The 24,098-nt window shown below is 41.2% G+C and overlaps 1 protein-coding gene across 9 annotated transcripts in view; it reads left to right on the forward strand.

Annotated features, from left to right (window-relative positions):
• Positions 1–34: 34 nt before the first annotated feature.
• BMAL1 (basic helix-loop-helix ARNT like 1) overlaps positions 35–24,098 on the forward strand; it is a 55,450-nt gene continuing 31,386 nt past the window's right edge. For 4 of the 9 annotated variants that reach the window (XM_065066293.1, XM_065066296.1, XM_065066297.1 and 1 more), the window contains exon 1: positions 105–263. The gene's annotated coding sequence lies outside the window, so the exon portion shown is untranslated. Of the gene's footprint in view, positions 264–5,856; positions 5,905–15,418; positions 15,486–24,098 lie in introns of those variants that run through there. The other 5 variants (XM_065066294.1, XM_065066298.1, XM_065066299.1 and 2 more) reach the window with 4 other exon arrangements.

The following is a 24,098-nucleotide window of genomic DNA, read 5'->3' on the forward strand; positions in this document are numbered from 1 at the left end:
TTGCTGGCCGGCCATTGGGCAAGGCCGCCGGGGAGCCGCTCGCCCGTTGGCGGGCGAGCGCGTCCGGTCCGGGGCCGGAGGAGGGTGCCATTGGCTGGAAAGTAGGTTAGTGGTGCGCCGTTGGGTGGCAAGCCAGGCGGAAAGTAGGTCAGGGACGGGGGCTCCTGCGCCGGGCGCCGCTCCGGGCGTGCAGCGCGTTGCCGAGGGACGGCGACCCCCTCCCCCCGGGGCGCGGCGCGGAGAGGGGGCGCACGGAGCTCGCGGTGAGCCGTTAACGGGCGGGGGGCGAGCGCTGGGGGGGCGCTAACGGGCGGTGGGTTGCGGGGGGAGGGCGGCCCCCGGCCCGGCTCGGGAGACAGCGCCCCCCGGAGGGTGGGGGGAGGCCGGTGAGTGGCCCCCTCGGGCCGCCAGCTCGCCGGAGCTGCCTCGTCCGGCAGGCCGTGCCCCGGAGGGGTGGGGGGCTGCGGCTTCTCCTGTGGGAGGGGGCTGGACAGGGAGCGGGGGGACCCGCGGCGGCAGAGCCGGGCTGTGTCCCTTGGAGCCAGGGCCGGGGCGCGGGGCGCGGACGGAGCGGCCCCGCTACCGGCTGTGTCGGTGTGACAGGAGCCGGAGGTGACAGGGCGGCCGCTTGCAGCCGGGCCCGCTGCCGGCGCGGCGGCTCGTCCGGACCCCGAGGGCAGAGCTGGGGCCGGCGGTCCCGCTGTCCGTGGAGCCCCGGCTCGGCGGAGCGGGAGGAAAGGGGCAAACCGGGGGGTCTGGGAGCTCCTGGGAGGCGATGCCGGGCTGGTTCCTCCTGCCGGGGTTGCGTTGGCCTCCGCAGGGCTCTGGAGGCTGAGGTGAGTCCCTGAGCAGAGATGCTGGTGCCCCTTCCTCCGCACCGGGAATGCGTCCCTTCAACCTCCCTCCCGCACTGACCCCTTGGGTCTTTTTCTGTAGATCAGGTACCTTGTGATAAAGTCCGCTTTAGGTGAGGCCCGAGCGGTGTGTTAAACCCCCAAATGATGCTGGTAGTTGGAAATTTCTATGGCTTGTGACTCTGTTGTGTGAGGCCAGTCCTACCTGTAGACGGCCAGAGCCACCATCCAGTCCCACAGCTGGGGGGCTCTTCACTTCCCAATCGCGCACCTCAGTGACCTGGGTGCTTCATGGTGAACCCCGGGTTTCTGAGGCTGTCCTCCTGTCCTTCCTGCTCCTGTGGCTTCTCAGGCTGATTTTGACAGCTGTATGTGCATCTCTGCTGTCAACAGGAGAATGAACATTTCAATAGTGAATGTAGAATACTGGGAGCATTAAAGTGGCTTCCCAAGATCAGGATTTTGTGCTTGGGAAGGCAGGGAAATCAGTTTGCATTTTTAATTGCTGAGGTTTCTGTTACTCCAGTGCCTCTATTGTAACAGTTTTGGAAAGATTTTAGCGCTTGAAAACAATGGTGAAGAAACAAGTGGGTGTGTTTTCTTGCTTTTGAAGCAAAAATGCTTCCAGCAATTTTTAAGTATTTTCTTAGTATCTGAGGTAGAGAGGGTCAGCTGCACAAAGAGGTCATAGCTTTAAACAGTTTTGAGTCTTTACAAACTTCATTCAGCCTTTAAGTAGAATCTTCTTCAAAATGCTGGTTCTTGAACATTCAAAATGAAACCACATTTTAATTTTTCTTAATAGGTTAGTATTAAAGTATCTGTCCTGCTTGTTTAGTATATCTTTTATCAAAAAGAGTTTAAATGGGAGCAACTGGTAATACACAGGCTGTAGCTAAGTTTGGAAGGGAGAAAATAAAGGTTGTTTGTGTTAATTAACTATTAATACTGGCTAACTGTCTCTGTACATGGTCTTGCAGAAGGCTGAGGTTAAACTCTGCCCTCAAAAGAATGTATGTTTTGTATGCTCTAGGAATATGCAAATGTTAATAGCTATTTGAAGTGTCGGAAGCTGTAGCCCTCTCATCTGAATATTCTAAACCACAGCTGCCTATTAAGGGGAAAGTCTTTACTACTTGTGAGTTTTGTGGGTTTTTATTTCTCATGACCATTCATGGTTTTTTATGCCTACTTGTAGAAGCAGAGTGTGTAAAATAACCCAATAATATATTGTGGTTATAGATTAATATGCTGTTTTATGCCATGTTGTCTTCCCCACTGCGCTTTTCCATTTTCTGTCTGCATGACAGTTGTGGTATATGGTCCTTTGTAGACTCAAAGTCTGTAGAAGTACATTAGGATGCTGCCCAGACAAGAAAAAATACTGCAGAGAACCTGAGGATAGCTGTGTTGTTTTGTTCTTCTCTACAAGGCCCTTTTTGGGCTGTAGCTGGGATTCCACAAAGCCAGAACTGAAGTTGGGGCCTGACCAAGACACTGTCACCACCTGCTGCCATGAGACCTGCTGTATCTGGGGACCATTGCTAAGAATGGATCAGGAAGGTGATGTTTGTAGGGGCAGTTTGTTGGAGATCTTTTTTTTTTGTCTTCAAATACCTGCTCTCAAAGATTCTTTTGAGAAACCAGGAGTAGGAATGAGCGAACATTCATGGTATTTACTTGGCAGAGCTTAAGGTTACACGCAGTTCCTTAACACCGTGCAAGACTATGATGGCAAAGCTGAGACTTCATGTGATAGCTGCAGTCTGAGCGCTGCAGATGAGTAAGACCATTTTTCAAACTGAATTGATATCAAGAATGCTGGAAGTACCAAGAGACATGTAGGTTAATTGGTTTAGATGAACACAGAAGTGCTGTGTTTTCATGCTCAAATTCAGTATTTTAAACTGTTGTCAGCAAAGAACCAATTGTCCGTGTGGTTAAATTTTGACAGGAGGTGCAGGAAAATCTGGAGGAATACGTTGTTGTTAAGTAAAGCAAAGTGAATTTGGGGCATCCCTCAGTGGCCCTCTTTTTTAGTTTTATAACTTGTATGCTTTTCATTTTTAACCTTTATCATCAGTTTTGTCCATAGTTCTGCTTTTGAAAGAGGGACAAAAAGTAGTAAAACGCAGCTAGCTGTATCCTCAAGTATTAGAAAATTTGAAGTTCTCAGAAGCTAGTTGTCATCAGTAAAAGATGTGTAAAGGCATATAATATGCAAATGACTGCAAAGAGAAGTCCAAAATAAATACATATTTTAAGCTTGCGTAGCTTCCTTATTTTCAGTAAGTTTACAGAATGCAAAGAATTCTTCTTATTTCTTTGTTTAATGCATTAAACATGGTTTGAAATTCTATTTTTGGATGTCGTCATCCTTGGAAAACTTGAGACTACAATAATTGCTTTTGTTACACGTAGTAACTGAGATGATACTGACTGGCACTCAGCATCAACTCTTGCACTTAGTTGCTGAAAGCTCTGCTTGATCAGCCTACAGAAATTAAAGTCTGTGTTTTGGAGGTGCTTGAAGGTGCAAATAAGGTGTTTTGTGGAACTGTCAAAAGTGGTGAAAGAACTAGCAATCTGGGGCTTTGTCTTTTTAAAAAGCAGCGGTGTAGCCTGCGCATTGTGTGTGTGTGTATGTATGTAGTAGTCTGGCATTGCAGTAGTAACTATGTTCCAGGTTTAGTTAGATCAAATGCAAACTGGTGACTTGCGTATTCCTGTGGTGTTATGTAGGCGAAACTCAAGACGTTGAAACAAAACACAAAATGATGCACTTAAAAAATGGGAGTGCTTTTCTTTTTAAGAGTTGGTATATTGAGTTACTTAGTCTATTTAGGTTTTGTTTGCACCTTTTTTAGGGTGGGGGCGGGGAAAGGAAGAGATCCCCGTTGTAGTTACCAAATTGCGTGTGTGTGTGTGGAGGAGGAAGAGATCCCAGTTGTAATTGTCAAATTGTTTTTATCTGTATTTAGTCACTTTCAATATTGTCAGATAACCTGTGGTGTATATTGAGTAGAACTTTACATTGAATAACGTGGATATCAAGGTGAATAGCTCTCTGGCATAAACTGCATATTGCACCTGCCTTTTTTTACCGCAGTTCGTTGGAAAAATGCGGTAAGGCTACTTATCCAAGGCCCAGACTTCATCTCCTTGGAAACCTGATCTTTCACCAGATGTTGAGAAATGTAATTTCTTTTTTAAGCCATTCTGTAGAACACAGATCAAAACAGCGTCTTCAGACTTCAGTAGTCTGGAGTATTCATTAACTGAAAAAATAGTCTGACATTTCAGTCTTTGTTTGATCAGTAGTTTCTGTTGCATTTTATATTGTTTCAGATTTATTTTGGACATTGAAGTTCCCATAGTGGTTGTATAGTTTAATTCAATTGAAGAAATGGCTGATAATGTCTTCACGTTTACAGGACTGTTTGTGTTCCCTGCCCCTTCCTTGCCTGCAAGGATTCCTCTTTCTTCTTGATGCTCAGGTTATCTTCTCTCCCTTGCAGCTGCAAAAAGACATTTCTCAGCCCAGGCATACAGAATTTGTAACCTTTTGAGTCTCCTGCCATTTGAGAAGCTGTTATTCAATGTCCCCTCTGATGTCACACTTCTAGGTCAGCTGCTGGTGTCAGAACAACTTGTGACCCTGAGCTGAAGCCATGCTGTAGTTCAGCAGGTTGGTCTTCTGTAGGAATGGTGCCAATAGACTACTTATAGAGCAAGAAGTATCGTTGGCAGAACTTTAGGATGGTAAAATAGCAGCCACGTTTCTCGTGCTCTAAGATGTTGATGTTCTCTACTAGCTTTAAGGAAACCCATTCATATGAATAGAAGCAGTTGAGGAAGACAGTTGTAGTTCTCATGTTTGCTTTGACAGTATTTTCCTTGCAATTGCTGGTAGGCTTTACTTTCCACAGGCACCAGGGGACTTAGTGGCGCCTTGTGTGAATGAAGTAGCAAATGTATCACTAAATCCTTAACAGTCCTTCCTTGGCGTGGCTGGGATGGAAATACATCTTCACCCTGGGAAGGATGTTTGGCAGTTCCTGAGCAGTGTACATTGGCATTGTGTCTCTCCAATCACTTTAATAGGAAGGCATTTTATAGCAAGTCATATAGGCTTATGCAATTTCAGCCATTTGACTTAATTCCTTTCTGTGTCAGCTAAAAATAAGTTAATGGAATCCCTGTATTTTGAAGATTGGATGTGGTCTTGATACAAGACTACTCGGAAGACTCTGAAGTTAGTCTTACCCATTTGGGGTTGATGTAGTTTCTGGAGTGAGAATGGAATAAGACTATTGGAGAACTCAGAAATAATTATTATTCTTGATCTGAAGTTCTTTTTGTCTCAGAAACTGCCTTAAAGTGGCTTTGACTTTTCTAGTTTGTCTGAAAAAGAGGACAAAAATCAGAAAGACTTTGGTAGAAATTGCTAAATAATGCTGTACTGCACAATATTAATGGAGTGAGGTGAGAAGGTAAAGTTACTTCCTAGAAAAAAACAGGAGAAAATAAAACTAATATACTTTTATTTTTACTTTTTTTTTTTTAAGAATGTTTTTTCTATCTAAAACTGTTAGTTTTATAGTTTCCTTGAATTGGTTTGGTTGACTTTTTTTTTTTCTCTTTAATTGTTATGAATGGATTTCTCTCTGTTATCTATGGATTTTCCTGGAAGCATTACAAAATTTAGGACTTCTATTCCAATTTGAAGCAAAAACTACATGTTACAAAGTAGTAAAACTTTTACCCTTTATGTTGTATGTGTGCATTGTGGTTGTGTTGAGAGTGACAGCAAAATGGCTTTGGTTTGTGTTCTACTTTTATTTCCACCCTTCACTCAAGGATCTCTGATAATTGTATTTTAAATACCTGTGAGATTTGGGCTTTATGCTGCAAGTTGGCTACCAGCATATAAGTTTTCGTCTAACCTTTAAAAATAGTATTTATTTTGCGCACAGACTTGAATGGTCTTGTCATTTTTCAGGGATAAATTCTGGGGCCCAGGACACGTGGAAAAAGAAAGAAATCAGAGGTTAGTCTTTGAGGTTTATGTTAGAATGCGTTTTCTGACCTTGTCTTGGCTGTGTTGGGTTTTCCAGTTTGCAGTTCTAGAATTGTTGACTGAGAAAGAGGACACCTATTTATTCCTTTGTTCCCTTTCGCAATATGTTTCGTTGCCAAGCCATTTCATGTAATCTTTGAATTTGTGTTTACAAATTGGCTTGTTATAGATTAAATGAATTCACTGAGTTAAGGAAAAAAGTCAGCGTTAACACTGTGCTGTCAACATACTTCAGAATATTTCTGTGTTGTGCTCAGTATATGGCCCGAATTCATAAATCCAGAAACTTCCTGAAGTTTGACTTTAGAAGGCTCTGGTATCTATATTTCTTTTTACCTAAATGATCTGATAAAGCCTCAGAACATTAGGCAAACTTGCTGTCCTAGAGTAACAATATACTGTAGTTTTAATCTATACCCACTTAACTGTGGCTTTAAGTTTTGGAAAGTCTTCATCACCTTAATTTTTAAAATCGAAGTGAAGTTTTGTCATGTTAGATGCTGTAAAAATGTACATGTACACTCTCATTTCAATTAACAGTTCTTACATAGTATTTAATGTCTAGTGATCTTATGTGAAATTATGAAATTTTAACTGCTGTCTGTTACGGCCGTTTGTTCTCACAATGCCATTTTTAGTGAAAAATCATGTGTGAAGAGAAGTTATGCATTAGCTTGGAAGGTTTTTTACGATAAACAATGTAGTTTCTCTTTATTTTTTTAGAATTTATCCTGTTTCTCTTATTTGAAAATACACTTTTGCTGCAATGACCAGACTAGCCACTGAGTATTACAGTTTATTTTAGAAACCTGTCAAGTCAGTTCAGTGATTTCTTAAAGGGACTTGTCACATAAAAACATTACAGTTGCTGGAAGTTCTCTCCAATTGTTAAAGAATAATCTGTTCAAAATGTTGTCAAATGCCTGATATGAAGTTTGGGTCTGAATTCTGGAAGTTCTAAAAGTTTTGGTTTGTTTATTTATTTATTTTAGAAATACAAGGCCAGTAATTGGATTTTTCTGGTTTTAACAGGAAGAGAGAAATAAGAGCAATAAGTTTATGCTAGTTTGGGTTTTTACTGGAATTTTCTGTTTCACCTCTCTTAGAAATTCTAGGGCTTTTATATAATTCCTTTCCCTGCCCCCCTCAACCTGAGATGTATGCAACTTGATCAGCTTCTCTGGCCTGGGAACAGTCTGAAGGAAGATGGGTATTTCCCTAATACAACGTTTAAAAATCTAGTTCAGTCTGTTTAAGATGTCCCAGCTGGCAATAATGAGTTCTCAATTACTGTAGCTGGCATTATTTGTTGAATGAAGTAATTCCTGTGCTAATTTATCTGATTTGACCATGAGACTCTTCCATAGCAAATGCCTGCTTTCTTTTCTTAGCTGGAGTAGCTCTTTATTCATCTTAATCTAGTGCTGTTGTCATCAAGAATAAGATGATGAGGGGAAAAAATAGAGGAAAACATTACAGCAGTCGACTGTTGTAGACACTGGTGTTTCTATGTTCCCATTCCTGGTAGAGATCATCAACTTACCAGCTCAGAGCAAATTTTAACCATTTTATACAGGTAGTGCCACCATGCGAGTTTTCTGGCTGTCTTTTATATAAATGTTCCTCCCAAGAGCTCTAGTCTGGCTGATGAATTTTTGGAGACTTTCCAGGACTGGTGTGGGAAACGCCACTGTTCAGGGCAGTCTCAACAGGGCTGTGCTCAGGTGTTTGGACAGGACGAAAAGCAAAAATCCATGACCAAAAAGAATTATCTGATTTTGGTGCCCAGCGGTTTGTCCTGAATCCTTTGCAACATCCATTGAAATGTGGATGTGCTTGGACAGTAGTTTCAATGATTGTTTGGGCTGGATTGCTGTGGACAAAGTAGCCCCATCAACACTCCAGCTCACTCCTGGCCAGCTGTTTCCATCCATGTGTCCTGTCCCTCTGTGGTGAGATATGTGCTTGGGCAAAGGTACGGGACTGAGGCATCTTCTGTGGCTCAAGTGTAACTTCTTTAAACCCTGGAGGCTGATTTGAGGTGACTCAGTTCACTGATAACATACACCTTGTGGCTTCACAAATGTTTGTCCTCTTGTAGGTTAGGAAACAGCACAGTTCTTGAAATGAGTAGTCCTGAAGGAGAGCTGTGGTAGGCAATAAATGTGAAGAATACTGTTTTAAATATGTTATACAGTGACAGCCTTGATGGGGAGGAAGAGGATTTATGGCAGAACATCTCTGGATCAAGCTGCGCTTCATAAATCTCTATCAAAAATTGAAAAAAAAAAATAAATCTGGTTTTGATATTGATACCCAGAAGCCAGAAAAATAAACAACTTTTTACTTTCATCTCTGAAGCTACACAATGAAGCTTTTCGTTATTTTCTGGTGCCATTTTAAAAATGTTTTTTCATAACAAGTAAGAGTTACTCAGCTAGACCTCTGACTCCATTCCCTTTTACCTTATTGGCCCTTGTGCTTCTGGGTTTCCAAATGAACAAATACAGAAGTGTGTCAGATACGCAGATCTCTCAGGAGTTCATTCACCATGATCACTTGACTTTACCAGAGCTGGATACTTACACGTCCAAGTTGTTGTCAAACTGATAATTTATCTAAAAATGGCAGAGACCCAGCACTGGCTGCAGTTACACTTGCCAGGAAATCTGGAGGAAATGAAATATAGGAAGGAGACTAAAAGGAAGAAGATTTTCTGTTCCACCAAGACAAAACATGGTTTGGACTTCAGTTCACTAATCGTGCACACCTCTGCTCTCTTTTGGGGAGGGGAGCTGTCTGCTTAAAAGACCCCCCAAACATCTCTTGAATCGCTGTTCAGGAATGATTCTGTCTTGGCGTACGTCTCATCTCATTGTCAGTTTGTCTACATAGTCTTGTTTTCTGGAAGCAAAACTCTCTAAAACCTGCTAAGGTTTCCCTTTAGAGAAATGTTGGCACCTTAGTTTGTTCTTGATGTTCTTATCAAATAGCTGTTCAGAAGAGTTGTCCTTGTGTTCAGTGACATGAAAATGTGTTTTCTGTATGGCTATAATGTACACTTTTAAAAAAGATTTACTAAAACTTTTGAACTTGATTTAGAATATAAATGGAAAGTAAGGAAATGTTTAAGTCAGCAGAATCCGAGGACCTGTGCCTTCTACTTAAAATGAATTAATGACTTCTTTTTTTTTCTAGAGCATGTGAACACTAGTAAGGACCAAATAATTGCACATCTCAGAAGCAAGAAAAAAAAATCCTCCAACAAAAAAGTGAGGAAAAAGTGCATATTGGTATCTCAGTAGAGACCAAATTGGCATTGTAGTGTATTGATGATGATGATCTTCTGTCTCTAGGTGAACTGATCATTATCCAACCTTACAAGACTTTTGAGGTTTCTTTAAATGCTCAAGTTCGTCCAGGAGAGTTCCAGGTGCTTTTTAGGCAGAATTAATGTGCCTTTTAGAAGAAGATTTGCTCAGGCAAGTAGTTAAGCCTCCACGGATTCATTCATGGTGTGCTGTAAAACTTGTGTAATCTACTTCCTTTGGCACAGCTTTCAGATGCATACTTCTTATTTTTTAAACCAGATACTTTCTGAGTCATCTGACTTGTCTTCTGGTTTTAGGATATTTCTGTGGATTGCTAGTTCCCTGGAGCCCTCAACATACTAGAATGATGGTGTCCCCTGACAAACCTGGGAGAATACTGGTGTCTCTTTCCTGTCAATGAAACCTATTTTTCCATTTTTCTGCTGATTTTTTTTTTTCCTTTTTTGGTGACTCTGGAAAACCTGGTAACAGGTCTCTGACTTTATTTACACATACATTTCCCCCTGAAACTTAACCTGTATGTGGCTTTTTGTTATCCTTTTGTCTCAGTTATGTGAGTGCTTGGTTTGTTTTGGAACGATGCTGTGTTGGCAACCAGGTCAAAGAAAAATATTGGTGCAAGTTCTCAGCTTTGGAAAAGCTGCTGGCAAGAGGATTTCAGGAAGCAGAAAAGCAACTTCCCTGGCCTTCCAACACAGGGAAGAACCTTGATGGGCCAGAAGATTTCTACTTAAAGAAGAAACATTAGGGATAAACACAGTTAACTTTATTTTCCCTTTCTAGCGAATTTAATTGCATGTTGTAGTGAACTACCATATTTTCCACCTTCAAACACAGCATATCCTCTTTAACTCCTCCCTATGATGTAATTTGGCTGTCTTTATTTGGCAAGAGCATTCAAGCTGCTCTTCAATCATTCTTTATGGTGTAGTTCTGTATTTTCCACGCATCCTTCCAAAAGCGTACTCATCGGAATCGTTCCCACATGTGAGCTTGTCATTGTCTTCCACTCCGCAAAGGAGCGGTCAGTTCCTGCTGCCTCCCTGTATTGTTGTGTTCTGCTTATCTTCAGAGTTCTCACGTTCCTACTTTTCAATCTGTAAACATCAGTCATCTCAGTACAATTATACTTTGAAGGTTGTATGTGCCATTCTAGTACAGAACAATGTTTCTTAAACCTAATTTACCTGGATATTGAATAGCATTCATACAGGTTCTTTCTTGACTGTGCTCCTGTGTATTGGAGATAGACTTGTTTTAACTTGGGTGTCGATATTAATAAAAGAACCTTCTATAAAAGGAGTAAATTTATTCAAAGTGGCAAGTCACAAACAAAATACCACTGTTCAGACTGTTTCTTGAATACTTCTATTACACTGGAGGCTGTGTAGGCTTATTCCTACTATAATAACCCTATAGAAGTTAACCTGTGTGTTTGAATGTTCAGGTCTGTGTTTGCTAGGTGAGTTATATGTACACTGTTGAGCTCATCAACTCTTTGATTTCCTTTGTACAATGCTAGTACTTGTTTGAATCCCTGAATCATCTTACTATGAACCACTCAGGCTTGTAGCTTTAAAAAAAAAAAGCCATTTTTGGCAGGATTAGCTTTAATCTACAGGATGTTTCAGCAAGGTGGACCTGATTGGAAATCGCTATATCTCTGCAATTGGGTCCATTTTTTTGAAGCACCCTGTATTTTGGATCTTTGAACTGGGGGTTCATGGTGGGTTTAGATAAGTGCCAGTGCTATATGGGAGCACACAGATGAAAGATGAAGCTAGGAGGTTAACAGTTCTTGCAGTCATGCTTAGTTACAAAGGGTTAAATGTTTAGATTCGCAGCTTCTCATCTAATTAAAAAAAGTGTAAGGATTCTGTCCTGTGAATCTCCCAAAGAGAGGTCTGTGCTGCATTGTAAAAATCCACACAGCCCCATATTAAATCAACTAGCTCACTGATTCATGTGGTTGCTGTTTGTGATCTGAGCAAGGCTTAGTCAGTAGCATTGTTTCTCGCAATTTCCACTTGGATTTGTCCTTGATATTACTCTAGTCTAGATCTAGATCTGTATTGATTATAGGATGGAGAAGAGGCTCTAACTGGTGAGAGAGCCAAGTGGTACAGGTTGATCTGTTTTGTTATCACTCCCAACAGCCTATGTGGTTTGGTAACATCTTACTTAAGAAATATATATGCCATTTCTAACTAGCTGCCAACAGTCACGTATCTGTATATCACACTGTCCTGGTTCTGGCTGGGATAGAGTTAATTTTCTTCCTAGTAGCTGGTAAAGTGCTGTGGTTCAGATTTCATATGGGAATAATGTTGGTAACACACTGATGTTTTATTACAGTTGTTGCTAAGTTGTGCTTATACTAAGTCAAGGACTTTTCAGGTTCCCATGCTCTGCCAGAGAGGAGGTGCACAAGAAGCTGGGAGGGGACACAGCCAGGGCAGCTGATCCCAACTGGCCAAAGGGATATTCCATACTGTGTAGTGTCTTACTCCGTATACAAACTGGTGGAATTGCTGTTCAGGGGTGGGATGGGCATCAGTCAGTGGGGTGATGAGCAGTTGCATTGGGAATCACTTGTTTTGTACATTCTTTTATCATTATTATTTTTGCTTTCCCTATTTATCCTATTAAACTCTCTTTATCTCAACCCATGAGTTTTACCATTTTTTTTTCAGATTCTCTCCCCGTCTCACTGGGAGTGAATGAGCGTATCACAGAATGGCTGTGTGGTGTTTAGTTGCCTGCCAGGTTACACCACAACAGTGCGTTATGGCACCTAACGTGGGGCTCAAAGGATTGAGATAACAACAGATCTGACCAGAGCATGTTATATTTGTTATAAGCATGCATTATTTGTTCTCATGGTAGTGTTATATAAATCCTTACTTGCAGCAGATATTCCCTGCAGTGGTGTTTATCACCTCTGGGAGCTGGGTCAGGATTATCATTTTGCTGAACAGTCTAATATTGGTTTATGATATGGTAACATTACTGGTTACAGCAATGGAAGCAGAACAACTGGCAGCACAGAGGCAAACCCATCTGGGCTGCCACATTCTGGCAAGATACTGCTGCCTGGGTAAAGAATCTGATTGTAAGAGTACATCATGTACCCAAGAGTCTGGCCGCTTAAGAACACGAAAACAACCAGCAGAAGGGTCAGGCTGCTGAGATTCAAGTGGCCCAGGTGGATCTGGACTGACAGGTGAATTATTTATAGCTTAGTGGGTCCATGACACCTCAGGCCATCAAGGAGGAGATGCAACATATAGATTAGGTTTGTGATGGAGGAGTGGACTTGATCATGAACACTATTGCACAGGTTATCCGTGAATATGAAACATGCTGCAATCAAGCAAGCCAAGTGGTTTAAGCCTCTGTGGTATGGAGGATGAGAGCTGAAATACATATATGGGGAGGCCTGGCAGATTCTGTCACACTCCAACAAACCAGCCAAGGCAAGTGATATGTGCTTATAGTGGTCGAAGCAAACACTGGATGGCTGGAAACATATCCCATTCCCTGTGCCACTGCCTGGAACGCTACCCTGGGCCTAGAGAAGCAAAGTCCTTTGATGACATGGCACCCCAGAAGGAATTGGGTCAGACAACGGGACTCATTTCTGAAATAACTTCATAGACACCAGGGTCAAAGAGCATGACATTGAGTGGGTATATCACATCTCCTCTCATCCACCAGCCCCTGGGAAAACTGAATGGTAAAATGGACTGTTAAAAACTGCCTAGAAAGTAATGGGTGGTGGGACATTCAAACATCAGGATACACCCATCCACGGGATTGCTTTTACTCAAGGACCTGGGTGTACTTGGTGGGTGATGCGGAAGGATGGAGAGGTCCATTGTGGACCTCAACAGGATTTGCTTTTGGGTGTGTATAGCCAATGATTTGAATTGCATGATGGTAATTGCTACATAACACCGTATGTCATTGCTGCTTGTTTTTTATATGCCGTATCAATAGTATTAGAGTAAGAGTGACCCAGATTAATAAAAAATGAATTTTGATGAAAATGAACCAAAGTACAGCAATCATAGATCTGGACAAACACAGCAGTGATGGAACCAGAACTGGCTTCAGTGTGTAACAACCCAACACCACACAGTCTCTCCTGCTCTGAAGGGCTATTGTGACAGATGGGACCCAAAGTCATGGACTAAATGAACTCAATGGCCATTTTAAAGGGATGGCCCATAGACTAAGGGAATTATATCTGTGTGAATATATCAAAAGACAGGAAAAGTGGTGGTGATTAATTGGGATGTATTGGAAAATGTGAGATCTGGGCATGATGTAGATGGTCTAGAATAAGGGAAAAGAACTGTTGTGGTTTAACCTTGCAGGCAGCTGGACACCACACAGTCATTTGTTCACCATCACCCAGTGGGACGGGGGAGAGGAGGAAAAATAAAAGAAGTAAAACTCGTGGGATAAGATAAAGACGGTTTAATAGGACAGAAAGAGAAAGTGATGATAGTAACAATGATAAAAGAATATACAGAATAAGTGATGCACAATGCAATTGCTCGCCACCCACCGACCAATGCCCAGCCTGTCCCTGAGAAGTGATTCCCCCAGTTTACATACTGAACATGTCATATGGTATGGAATATCCCTTTGGCCAGTTGGGATCAGCTGCCCTGCCTGTGTCCCCTCCCAGCTTCTTGTGCACCGCCTCTCTGGCAGAGCATGGGAACCTGAAAAGTCCTTGACTTAGTATAAGCACAACTTAGCAACAACTGTAATAAAATATCAGTGTGTTACCAACATAATTCTCATATGAAATCCAAACCACAGTACTTTACCAGCCACTAGGAAGAAAATTAACTCTGTCCCAGCTGGAATCAGGATCCATACTTAAAATACAAGTGTGTGAAGGGACAGGGGATAGGGTATTGATACTGATTGTTGGTTCCCAATGCATTGTTACAGAGAAATGTACAAATGGTTCTTTTTCGCTTGGTAATCAAGGATATCAAGCTGGATTGAAAGGTAGCTTGATCTATGAATGATGTTAATTACATCATAACTTTAATCCTTTCATGGACTTCATGAAGTGTTTATAGAAAACTGAACAGTTCAGGGAATGAACAGTGCTTTGGAAACACAGCCTAACAGTGGGACATCAAACAAATGCAACTAAACTTAGTGAAAGGAGGGAAAAACAATTCACTGAATTAATCCTTCATTTTATGACCTGATGAGGTTACCTGATAGGAGACAATGAAATGAGGTTTAGTAGCAGATAGGTATCCTGTTCGAATTCAGACTAGAAAAGTTGAAAGTTTGGAACAAGAGGAACTAAGCTTTGAAACAGAAAAGATAGGAGGAGGGTAATAGGGATTTGCAACGTGTCAGTTCATCCACAATATCTTTCTGAAATAAACTTTGTCCTGAATTACAGCATATCAGCGTGTTGTATAAAATAGTAGATGAAGTTGCCTCCTAGTGCAGAGGAGTTTAAGATACATGATCGTACAAGGGAACAAATCTGAATGAGTCTGGTATCAATATTAAGATAAAACTTAGGTACTTATCTCTGTGCTGCTATGTGTTTGACTAGAAGGAACCTGAAGGACACACAGTTTTAACCAGGCTGTGAAGGAGGGACAGAGACTTGTAGCAGAGAGGAGGGAACCATCTATAGACTCTTGCTACCTTTCTTCAAAACATCTTAAAAGTTAAATGGTTAAAGTGCTGCTGGGGATTCTCATATTGTTATTCCGTAAGGCATAGGTAAAGTGTAATACCTAAAAGTTTTGTTCAGCAATACTAAAAATCAAAGCAATCCTTTGCCTTTGGTCTGTAATCTTACTAATTAAAGGGAACAAAATATAACACTTCTCTATTTTGAAATAAAAATATAAGGTTTTGATACCAATGACTTGTATAAGAACAAAATTTCAAACACTGATACCCGATGGAGGCAAAACAAGGAAAGAAACCTAAGGAGCTGATACTCATATTCAGGAAAACAAAGATGTAGTGATTTAACATGAAGATAATGAAAGGGCATTTATATTTGTCAGTTAAGTTACTCAAGGTAAATATTTTCTGTTGAGTCAGTTACTTCAGAATTTATTGAACATAAACTTAAGTTTGTATCTCTAGGGACAAAGAATAAATTAAACACATATGGAAGAGGAGACAGGACCCTTGAAGAGAACTGAAGGACTTTAGCAGGTATCCTTGAAAAACCCTTCGGTTTGAGCGCCGGGTGGGTAACTGGAGCAAAAACACGTATGAAAAGGGTATGTATTTCTCTAGTAAAGTCAGGGCAAAATAGCGTATGAGACTCTAGATCATGTTCTGAAGTGAACATTGCAGAAAAACAGGACTCTGAAAAAAAGCTGTAAATGTATATAGTGACTAGTATATGATCCCCTGCAATATGTGATTCTTTTCTCTTCTCTTCCAAGCATGTTTGGTTGGGATTTTCCCCATGTGTTATCAGTATCCGTTTTCATACTTTGCTGGCTACTTTGGCTTCTTTAAAAGAGACTTGTGAGCTCTATTTGATTATTTGAAGTTTAATTTTATACTGTAGGCAAGAGTTAGGTGGGTGCAGGGCTGTGTGTGTTAGCTGGAGTGTTTCACAGGGGGAGGCACGGGACTGCGGTTCTGCGTGTTTGTTTTGGGTGGTTTGTGCCTACTGACTTTTACATGGTTCCCTGCTCAGTGCTGTTATTTCTGGGCATGGCATAGGAATTTAGTTGTCTAAACCAGGTTTGAAATTCCACTTATGAAGGCAGATACCTAACATCTAAATCTTGGTTTCTATATTTTTTCTGATAGGCGAAGCTTTTACATTTGCCTTGCTAAAAGTGTAATGTGTACTATATTTAAATCTTTCCTCTGGTGTTCAGTGATGTTATGGTGATAACTGCAGGTTGGTTGACTTAAACCAGACGTAACCTAGAAGGTTTTTTTTTGAGATAATATTATTTTCCTAATACTTCAAGAAGGTAAGAGTGACAGTGGTGTGCCATACCGAACACCCAGTTCTGGCAGAGTCCTGCCTCGAGTGGTGCCTGGCAAAGAGCTGGATTGGGGCCAGCCTGGGTCCTCTCATACTGGCTCTTTAGGAAGTTTCTTTTCACTAAGTTTTCCGACAGAGAGACTCAGGCATGGATTACAGAAATTATTTTTAAATAAATCATTTATTTGCAAGGTACAGCGTAAAGCAGTTCCCACCGGGTGCCTCCTGAAGAGGTATCTCAAATAAAGATAACTTGATGCAGTTATACCATGACTATCTGAGCTTCCCACCCCTTGCGTGTCAGTTTGGGGCAACTCTAAAATTAGGGTCTGGGGTCTCTCCATTCTTTATTTCTTAATTTTTGTCAGCCGGGCTGTTTATTGTCTCTGCAGGTAGTTGTTTGTCTCTCACTGTCCAGCCCAAATGTCAGTCAAGGTGCTGTCCGTCAGTTGCTATGTTGCACCTGCAGCTGGGATGTTGGAGAAAGTCCCTGGCAATATCCAGGATGTTCTTCTGTTTCTCTTCTGTTAGATGCTGTTCTGTTCCTTTACTTATCTCCAGGGACACAGCTCCCTTTATCTAGTAGCTTGAAGCATTCTGAGGCCTTTTTTGCTTAGTGAAGCAGAAAGTTCAGAAGTTCACAGCTTGCAGTCTAAGCAAACTTACTTGTTATTCTGAGTGAATTCTATATAACTAGTTCCTAAACAAGTTCTAAAAGATGCAGTATACAAAATAATTCAATAAGCTAAGGCAGCCCATTCCCTAACAGTGGCCCACAGTTATTTTCAGCTCGGGGACTTTGCAAGCCATACGTTGTGGTAACCCTCCGCAGAATTCCTTTCCATGAACTGCTCCTACCTTTCTTTGGAAAACACATGAAATTCCAGCCTTCCTGTTATTTGGCAAAGAGCTTCCGTTGCCTGCCACCTCATGTGTGAAGAGCTGTGTTGTTTTCAGTCTTTCAAGCAAGCTTTATGTGATGTCCCCATGATATTTGATGATTTTGTAGTACTAGCTTACTTGATTGTTCCTTATACAGAAGTCACTGCCTGTCTTGTTCTACTGAGTAAAACTGGAAAGTTTTCCATTTTCTAATAAATTAAATTGCTGTGGACTTGTTGGGTGATATCCAAGTCATCCTCCGTACTGTTCAGGAGCTGTAAATAATTATGAGCATTTGTAAGTGGTAACTAAGGGAGAGCATTATTAATATTTGGCACAAGCCTGCTACTTGCGGAAATAAGATCATCTAAACCTACTTAAACTTTTTGTGGAGGAATGTGAAATGTCTGTTGATCCTTCCTGGCTCCTTTGGGATCGGACTGCGTAGGTCATGGAATGTTCTCTTTTGGAATAAAACAATGGGTTGGAAGAACTTCTGCTTGCAACTGTTAGTCAGATGTCCCTTTGCTCTGTGTTGTACCCCCTCTTCATTTGGAGAGAAAGGGGATTGTTGCATGGGTGGATCTTTGATCCAAGCAAAAGCAATCATTAAAAAAAAATACTAAAAATGCAGCCTTCAGTTTTTCCAAGAGTCCTTTTGTGGTGTATGTGGCTGTGTTTTGGTTTGTTTTTTTTTTTTCTGTGCAAGTTTTCTTTCTGTTTTGCCCATGTTTTGTGTTGGCAGGATGTTTTTTTGTTATTTCATTGTTTTTCCCCTGTGGATGACACACTGTTCTTCACCGCTTGCTGTATTTTCTTTATTTCTTTGATAATAGTCATATGGTGTCTGCATAGTATAAGGACCCTATTAAGTGTGTTGCTGGTGTTCCCTGATCATTACTCTGCCTTTATTAAGGGTTGTCTTGATTTGGTGATATGAATCTGAATATGGAATATGAACGGAATATGAATCCCGTTTCAGTTGGAATGTAAAAGTACACATTCAAAGTTGACTGTTGATTTAAATTAGAAATCGTATATTTAAAACCTTTGTGGAAAAATGCAAGTCCGAGGCTTGCATCCAGATGTATTTCTGGCAGCTGAATGTCAAAGGCTTGGAAATTTGGTGGTTCAACGTCAGCATTAATCTATAAACACAAAAAAGAAAGAAAGATGTTTCTTCAGCCATTTCTGTAAAGGGCTTTCCTATTGCCCTAGGCCTTTCACAAAAATATACAGCCTATACTCCCACTGAAACAATGAATACAGAGTGGGTGGAAATATTCTTCTATTGTGCCCATAAATTCATAACTTGTTATTCGCCAAAGAACAAACTCCCGAGCAGAGCAAATGTCACAGTGCAGGTGTGGATCGGTAGAAGGGTTTCAGCACACCTTGCCTTGCTCAAACCATGTGGGGATTTGCATGTTGAAAATGAATCCTGCTGGATTCTGTGAATAATCTGAAAGTGGAGTTATGAGATGTGCCAGGGCTATTTTAACCACTCAGTGCCGTTGAAGGGGACAGTTCTGCCCCTTCCCCTCATGTCTCACCTCTTGCTTTGTGCTGCTTCTGGATATCATCTGACCTTTCAGTAAGACGATGGAGCTTGCTAACCCCCAGAAGACTGTGCTTTCTGTCGAGTTATTATTATTCAGCCCGATGAGCAGATTGATTCAACACACTGTACAGGCAAGCTCTGGGGACTGTATAAAGCCTGTGCTGGAGCCCTGGAAGGGAAATCTGGGGGAAGGGTGACAAGGAAGAGAAGAAAAAAGGGAGAAAGAAAAAAGAGAAGCCATCCCTTTGATGGCACTAAGAAGTTATATCAGCTGGTCTGCGGAACTTTGCTGTGAGGTGCTTATCCTGAGCTATACACAGATATGACTTTTTCTGAGCCATATAGCTGTTACTGTGGTAATTATCACTCTGGACATGAATGTTAAAGACAGGAAATATTCTGCATGGTTTCTCCCTAAATTGTCACTTGATTTGCTTCATCCAGTCTTACTGTGAATGCTGTGATTTACAAAGCCTGAGAAGCAAACATTTCCTAGATGCTGGCCTTAGTGAAGAGCACAGTGGAGGGTATTTGGAGCTCGCCTTGGAGATGTGTCACGTTGCACAGAAATTCCAGTTTGTCCAAGTAAGAGAGAAGGCAACATAAAAAGTATTTAGTGCTGTGGCAGAAGCAGCCAAGACAATGTCCCATACGCGTTCAGTATATGGTATGATGACACATCCAACTTCACTTTTAATGTCCTGCTGAAGGACTTCTTTTAATTGCCATTTTGGTTTCACAGTCACTTGAAACAGGTGAAAGTACGAGGTGAGGCAGGAAGAAGCTGTCCTGCAGTCCTGCTTGCCTTGTCCCGGGGCAGTCCTGGGCACTGCTGTTGGCTGGGCAGCTGAACAGGTAGTTTTTGGCCATAGCCATTCTGCTTATCATGCATGGTATCAATATTAGTGCTGGCCCAGGTGGTGCTGGGAACTTGCCCTACTTGTCAGTCTTCACTAGTGCTGCAGTTCCTAACTGCTTTCTGTGAATCTGTCTCGAGAGCGGAGTATCAGATAATGCCACAGTATGAGCTGTCATAATTCTGAAATGCCTTTCTCAGTGCTAGCAGCAGATCGCTCATGTAAAAAACAGGATTTCAGGGATGGGGGAGGTTATTATTTCTGAAGCATTGAACAAGACTGAAAATGGCATGTCTATCTTTTTTGGCGGTTGTGTCTTTGCATATTTTACAGAAAACATGCAAGTGCTATATTTGTTGCAGTGTCTCAGTTTTCACTAGTTTGATTTTGATTTAACTGGCAAATAGAGTGACTTTAGGAAACCAAACTGCTGAGCTTATTTATATTGGTGTTTATTGTTGCTCCACATATATGAAAGGGGCTCCAGGTGCAGAGACAAGTAGCTGAGGCTGTTTGCGTGAGTTTGTGTGGGGAGGGGTTATGTTCTTAAAACTGGAAGTTTGTGAATAATTTGAAGTTGCAAATGTATCCATTTCCACATATAAACTTTGTTAACACATACAGTAGCTATGCCATCATTGTTTGTTCTTCTGCAGCCTTTATTTTTTTTGCAGACTACCTACTCATACACTTAACAAAAGGCTGTGATGCCAAAACCAGCGGTATAGTGGGAGAACAAAAATGAAGTTGAGCCTCTCAGAGAGTACTCAGTGAATCTGAAGGAAGAAATATTGATGTTCCTATGGATGCGATGCATATGTGTTTGACAGCTGATTTTCTGCAAAGTCAGGTCAAAAAGAGCTTTTAAGAAACCAGTGGGGAAAAATGAAAGTGTCAGGGGTATGTGTGCTAGGAGCAGCAGTAGAGAGGCAGCAGGAGTGCCCTCGCTTGGTTCCACGCAGGCTGAGAATATCGGCTTTTCCCAAGGATCCAAGGGGAACCGACAGCCTGTCGAGTTTTCTTTGCCGGGTCGTCAGGGCGCTGGGAGCAGGGGTGGCTGCTTCAGCCAGAGATGGAACTGAGCAGGACCAGAGGGAGTGTTCAAAATATGGGAATGAAAATATAAAGTATAAGTACAACCACCTGTGTCTACACTCCTTTTTGTGCTGTTTTTGCCCTTTTGTTTCTGTGTGTTGTTCCCTGAAGATATAAACTCTTCAGTTGTAGGGTTTTTTTGCTAATAGATCTCTGAATGGAAGGTCTCACACATACCAAATGCATTTGTGTTTGTCGTAGTAATAATGCGACTGGGAAACAATCAGCTGTGTGCAGTATGTCTAACTATATTTGAACCAGGTGATTCAACCCAAAGTAGAATGCAGGAGAGTGGGTTTGTCACCTTAATAAATGCACTTCAGACACTAAAAGAAGCGTGTAGTGGTTTAGCCTATTAAACTGAAAAATGGCTAACATCCCTGAATGGATAACATTTAAAAGTCAAGTGAGGAAATGTTACTTGGGTAGTATTAGTCATGCCAGAGCTTGAATGTATTGTCTAGTTTAATGCCTACAATGCTCCAGTATGAGGAGGGGAGAAGAAAATGAAAACCTGACAAAAGCACGGAAAGATTTGGTGATTGGAAGCTAGATTAACAAATGGAGTACTAAAATAGTGCTGGGCCAGTGAGAAGAGTGGATTGAGTTATAGCTTGTTCTCACTTCAAATCTTTAAATCAAGACAGCCTATTGCAAGTTAAATTAAAGCACAAGCAAGAGTCCTAAGCTTGAGGAAGAAATCCTAGAATGGGTTCCAGTGAAGTCAGACTGGATGAGTATTGAGTGGGGTCTGACATACAGCTCTTATCTTCACAGTAGATGAGAAAGTGGTTTGCTAGACTGGAATTTCATATGGATACCTTTTAGAAGGCACATTTCTTAGAACTTCTTGCGAGTGGATTTTGCTTTCTTGCCATTGAAAGATAACTTTGGGGATTATGAACTGCAAGAAGAATATTTGCAAAATTGTTGAGGTTACAGGGGCTTCACTTAGCTACAGTAAGGAAATTAAACTTGCCCAGAGCATATAATGGGCATAACAATACTTATAGTGAACATTTAGGCTTTGGGACATGTATTTGTAAGCTTGAAATTAGAATATGTGTATTTAACTGTATGGAACTTAGCTTGTTAATTGAAGGGTGAAGATATCCTTAAAACTTGTATCTAAAGCATGTCTGCTATAAACTAGTACACATATTTAAGAGTTGGATTAAATCTTGAAACAAAAGCTGCATCTTTTGGACTGCAAGTGCAAAACGTTGGCATCCCCAGCTGCGAGTTAAAGATGCACTGGTTTGTAAAGTGCTACTGTTTGTGTAAACATGGGGAGTGAGTTAAGTAGCTCACCTACTTGTCATTTCCTATGCTTCTCCTGCCCTGGAAATGTCAGTCCAGGTTGTGTACAGTCCTCTTAAGGAGAAATTTTTGATTTTCTAATAATCTTTGCTTTGAAGTTGAGTCTACGGTGCAGCACAAGATAAGACGTCTTACTTTGTTGGCAGATGAGAAGCAATGTGTACAACTTGGGAGACTTCACAGAACCACTGCCTCCTCAATTGAGAAGGTTGTTGTTGGTTTGTGGTTTGTTGGGGTTTTTACTGAAGGTTTCCTCATCAAAGCACACTGGAAGTTCAGAAGCTGCTAAAGAAGTCAGCAATAACTTTGATTGGGTTTTTACTTACAGCACATCAGTGCTCAATTATTGATTTACCCACATGGTAGGGTGGATTTCCCTCTGTCAGCCCTCCCAAAATCCCTTGGATGGCTTAGAGTCAATAAACAAGGTTGTGAAACAGTGTCTCCTTCACACATTGGAGGCTGGACCTGGCTGGGAAGCTTAGTTTGAGAACTACAGCTAAGTTCATATTTCAGTGGCTGAGGGAGTAGGTGTTTTGTTTTGTTTGTAACCGTGGGTCTGCCATGACTAACAGAATAATGAATTTTAGTGTTAAATTAGTAGAATGAGATGTCTGGCCCAAAGAACTTAAAGTTTCTGTTGTATATTAATTTTAAGTCCTCTCCCCACAATGTTAAAAATATAGTACTTTATTCCTTCCCACACATGCACAGAGTCTTCTGAAGGATGCGAATAAATGAATATTAAATACTGCAGCTTAACGTAGACTTTGTGAACTTACTTTACCAGTATTTAACACTGGTGAACCCTGGTTTTAAATGTAAAATGTAATTATTTTGTTCTAGAACTTACACTACAGAAATTCTGAGATGCTGCGCTGAACAAAATGTATGTAGCATTGGCTTTAAGTTGGTTTGGTGGTTTTGTTTTTGTCTGTTTTTTTGGTAAATAATTAGAACACTTACGATATTGAGCTCTGTCTTTTTTCTACAAGCAGCTGTTTTCTCAGGATAACCAATTTTTATTCCATTTCAGTTGTATCCTTTTCCAGTGAAATCAAAATGGATATTTTTGATCAGCAGGACCTGATGAAATAAGGCATCCAAAGGCATGAAGAAGTGTCCCAATTGATGGTGGATTTTGTGTTGGTAGTTATACCTGGGTGTAATTCTTTGTGTAATTTTTCTTACTCTTTGTAGGAGATCTGCTGTCATCTTACAGATTTAGTATGACAGCTATACTTTTTTGTAAAAGCCTCCTTAAAATATCCATTTTTTAAATATTTGAGATGAAATCTGAAAATGAATTCCTAGAATACCTGTGGGGATACCGGTGTGTCGGTAAAATGTCATAAGGCACCCAGTAAAAGGTTTGTCTGGCTCTGAGGCAGAATTGGCTGGTTCCTGCTCTAGGTAGAGACACCTGAAGTGGTTACTCTCATTCTGGCCGCTGTGGCAGAGCTCAGGAGTTGAGCGTGGATGTAGTTCTGCTCAGTATCTGCTGATGTGAGGACTAGTACTTGTTGCTTCCAGAAGCCTGTAGAGAGGCTATAGCTTGCTTCATGTGTGTGTTTGGTGGGTGTGCTGCAGAAATCCCTTGAAATCTGATCTCTCGAGAAAGGCACATCCATTTGGTTTCCCTGTGGAAGCAGTTTCTGGAAACCTAAGGTTTGGTTATTGAAGCAGGCCCAGTTCTTTTGGGAAAAACAGCATCTTAGCACTGATTTCCAAAAGTGTGCATCACCACCTTTTCACAAGGCCTTGATTAGTTCCCTTGTGATGTTTCCTTTTGATGGCTGCCCAAAATGAAATATCCGAATGGACCAGCATAAGCTTACTTCAAAGAACAGGAGCTCTAAGAGTCTAATAATTGCTGACGAGGAGCTTATACTAGATCAGGCTTTCAGTAATGATTGTAAACTAGCAGGCTTTGTTGAACATGAGCTAGGATTTTGAGGGGTTCTTAAATCTGTTCTGTTTTGAGAACCAGCCTCTTTTTCTTTCATGCTGTCTGAAACTTTGTACTTACAGATAATACAAAACAGGAGTGACTGATAAACCATGTGGGTGAGCTACCAATCAGAGGGATCACAACAAGCCAG

The sequence above is a fragment of the Columba livia genome, chromosome 5, assembly GCF_036013475.1.
Source record: "Columba livia isolate bColLiv1 breed racing homer chromosome 5, bColLiv1.pat.W.v2, whole genome shotgun sequence".
Lineage (NCBI taxonomy): Eukaryota > Metazoa > Chordata > Aves > Columbiformes > Columbidae > Columba > Columba livia.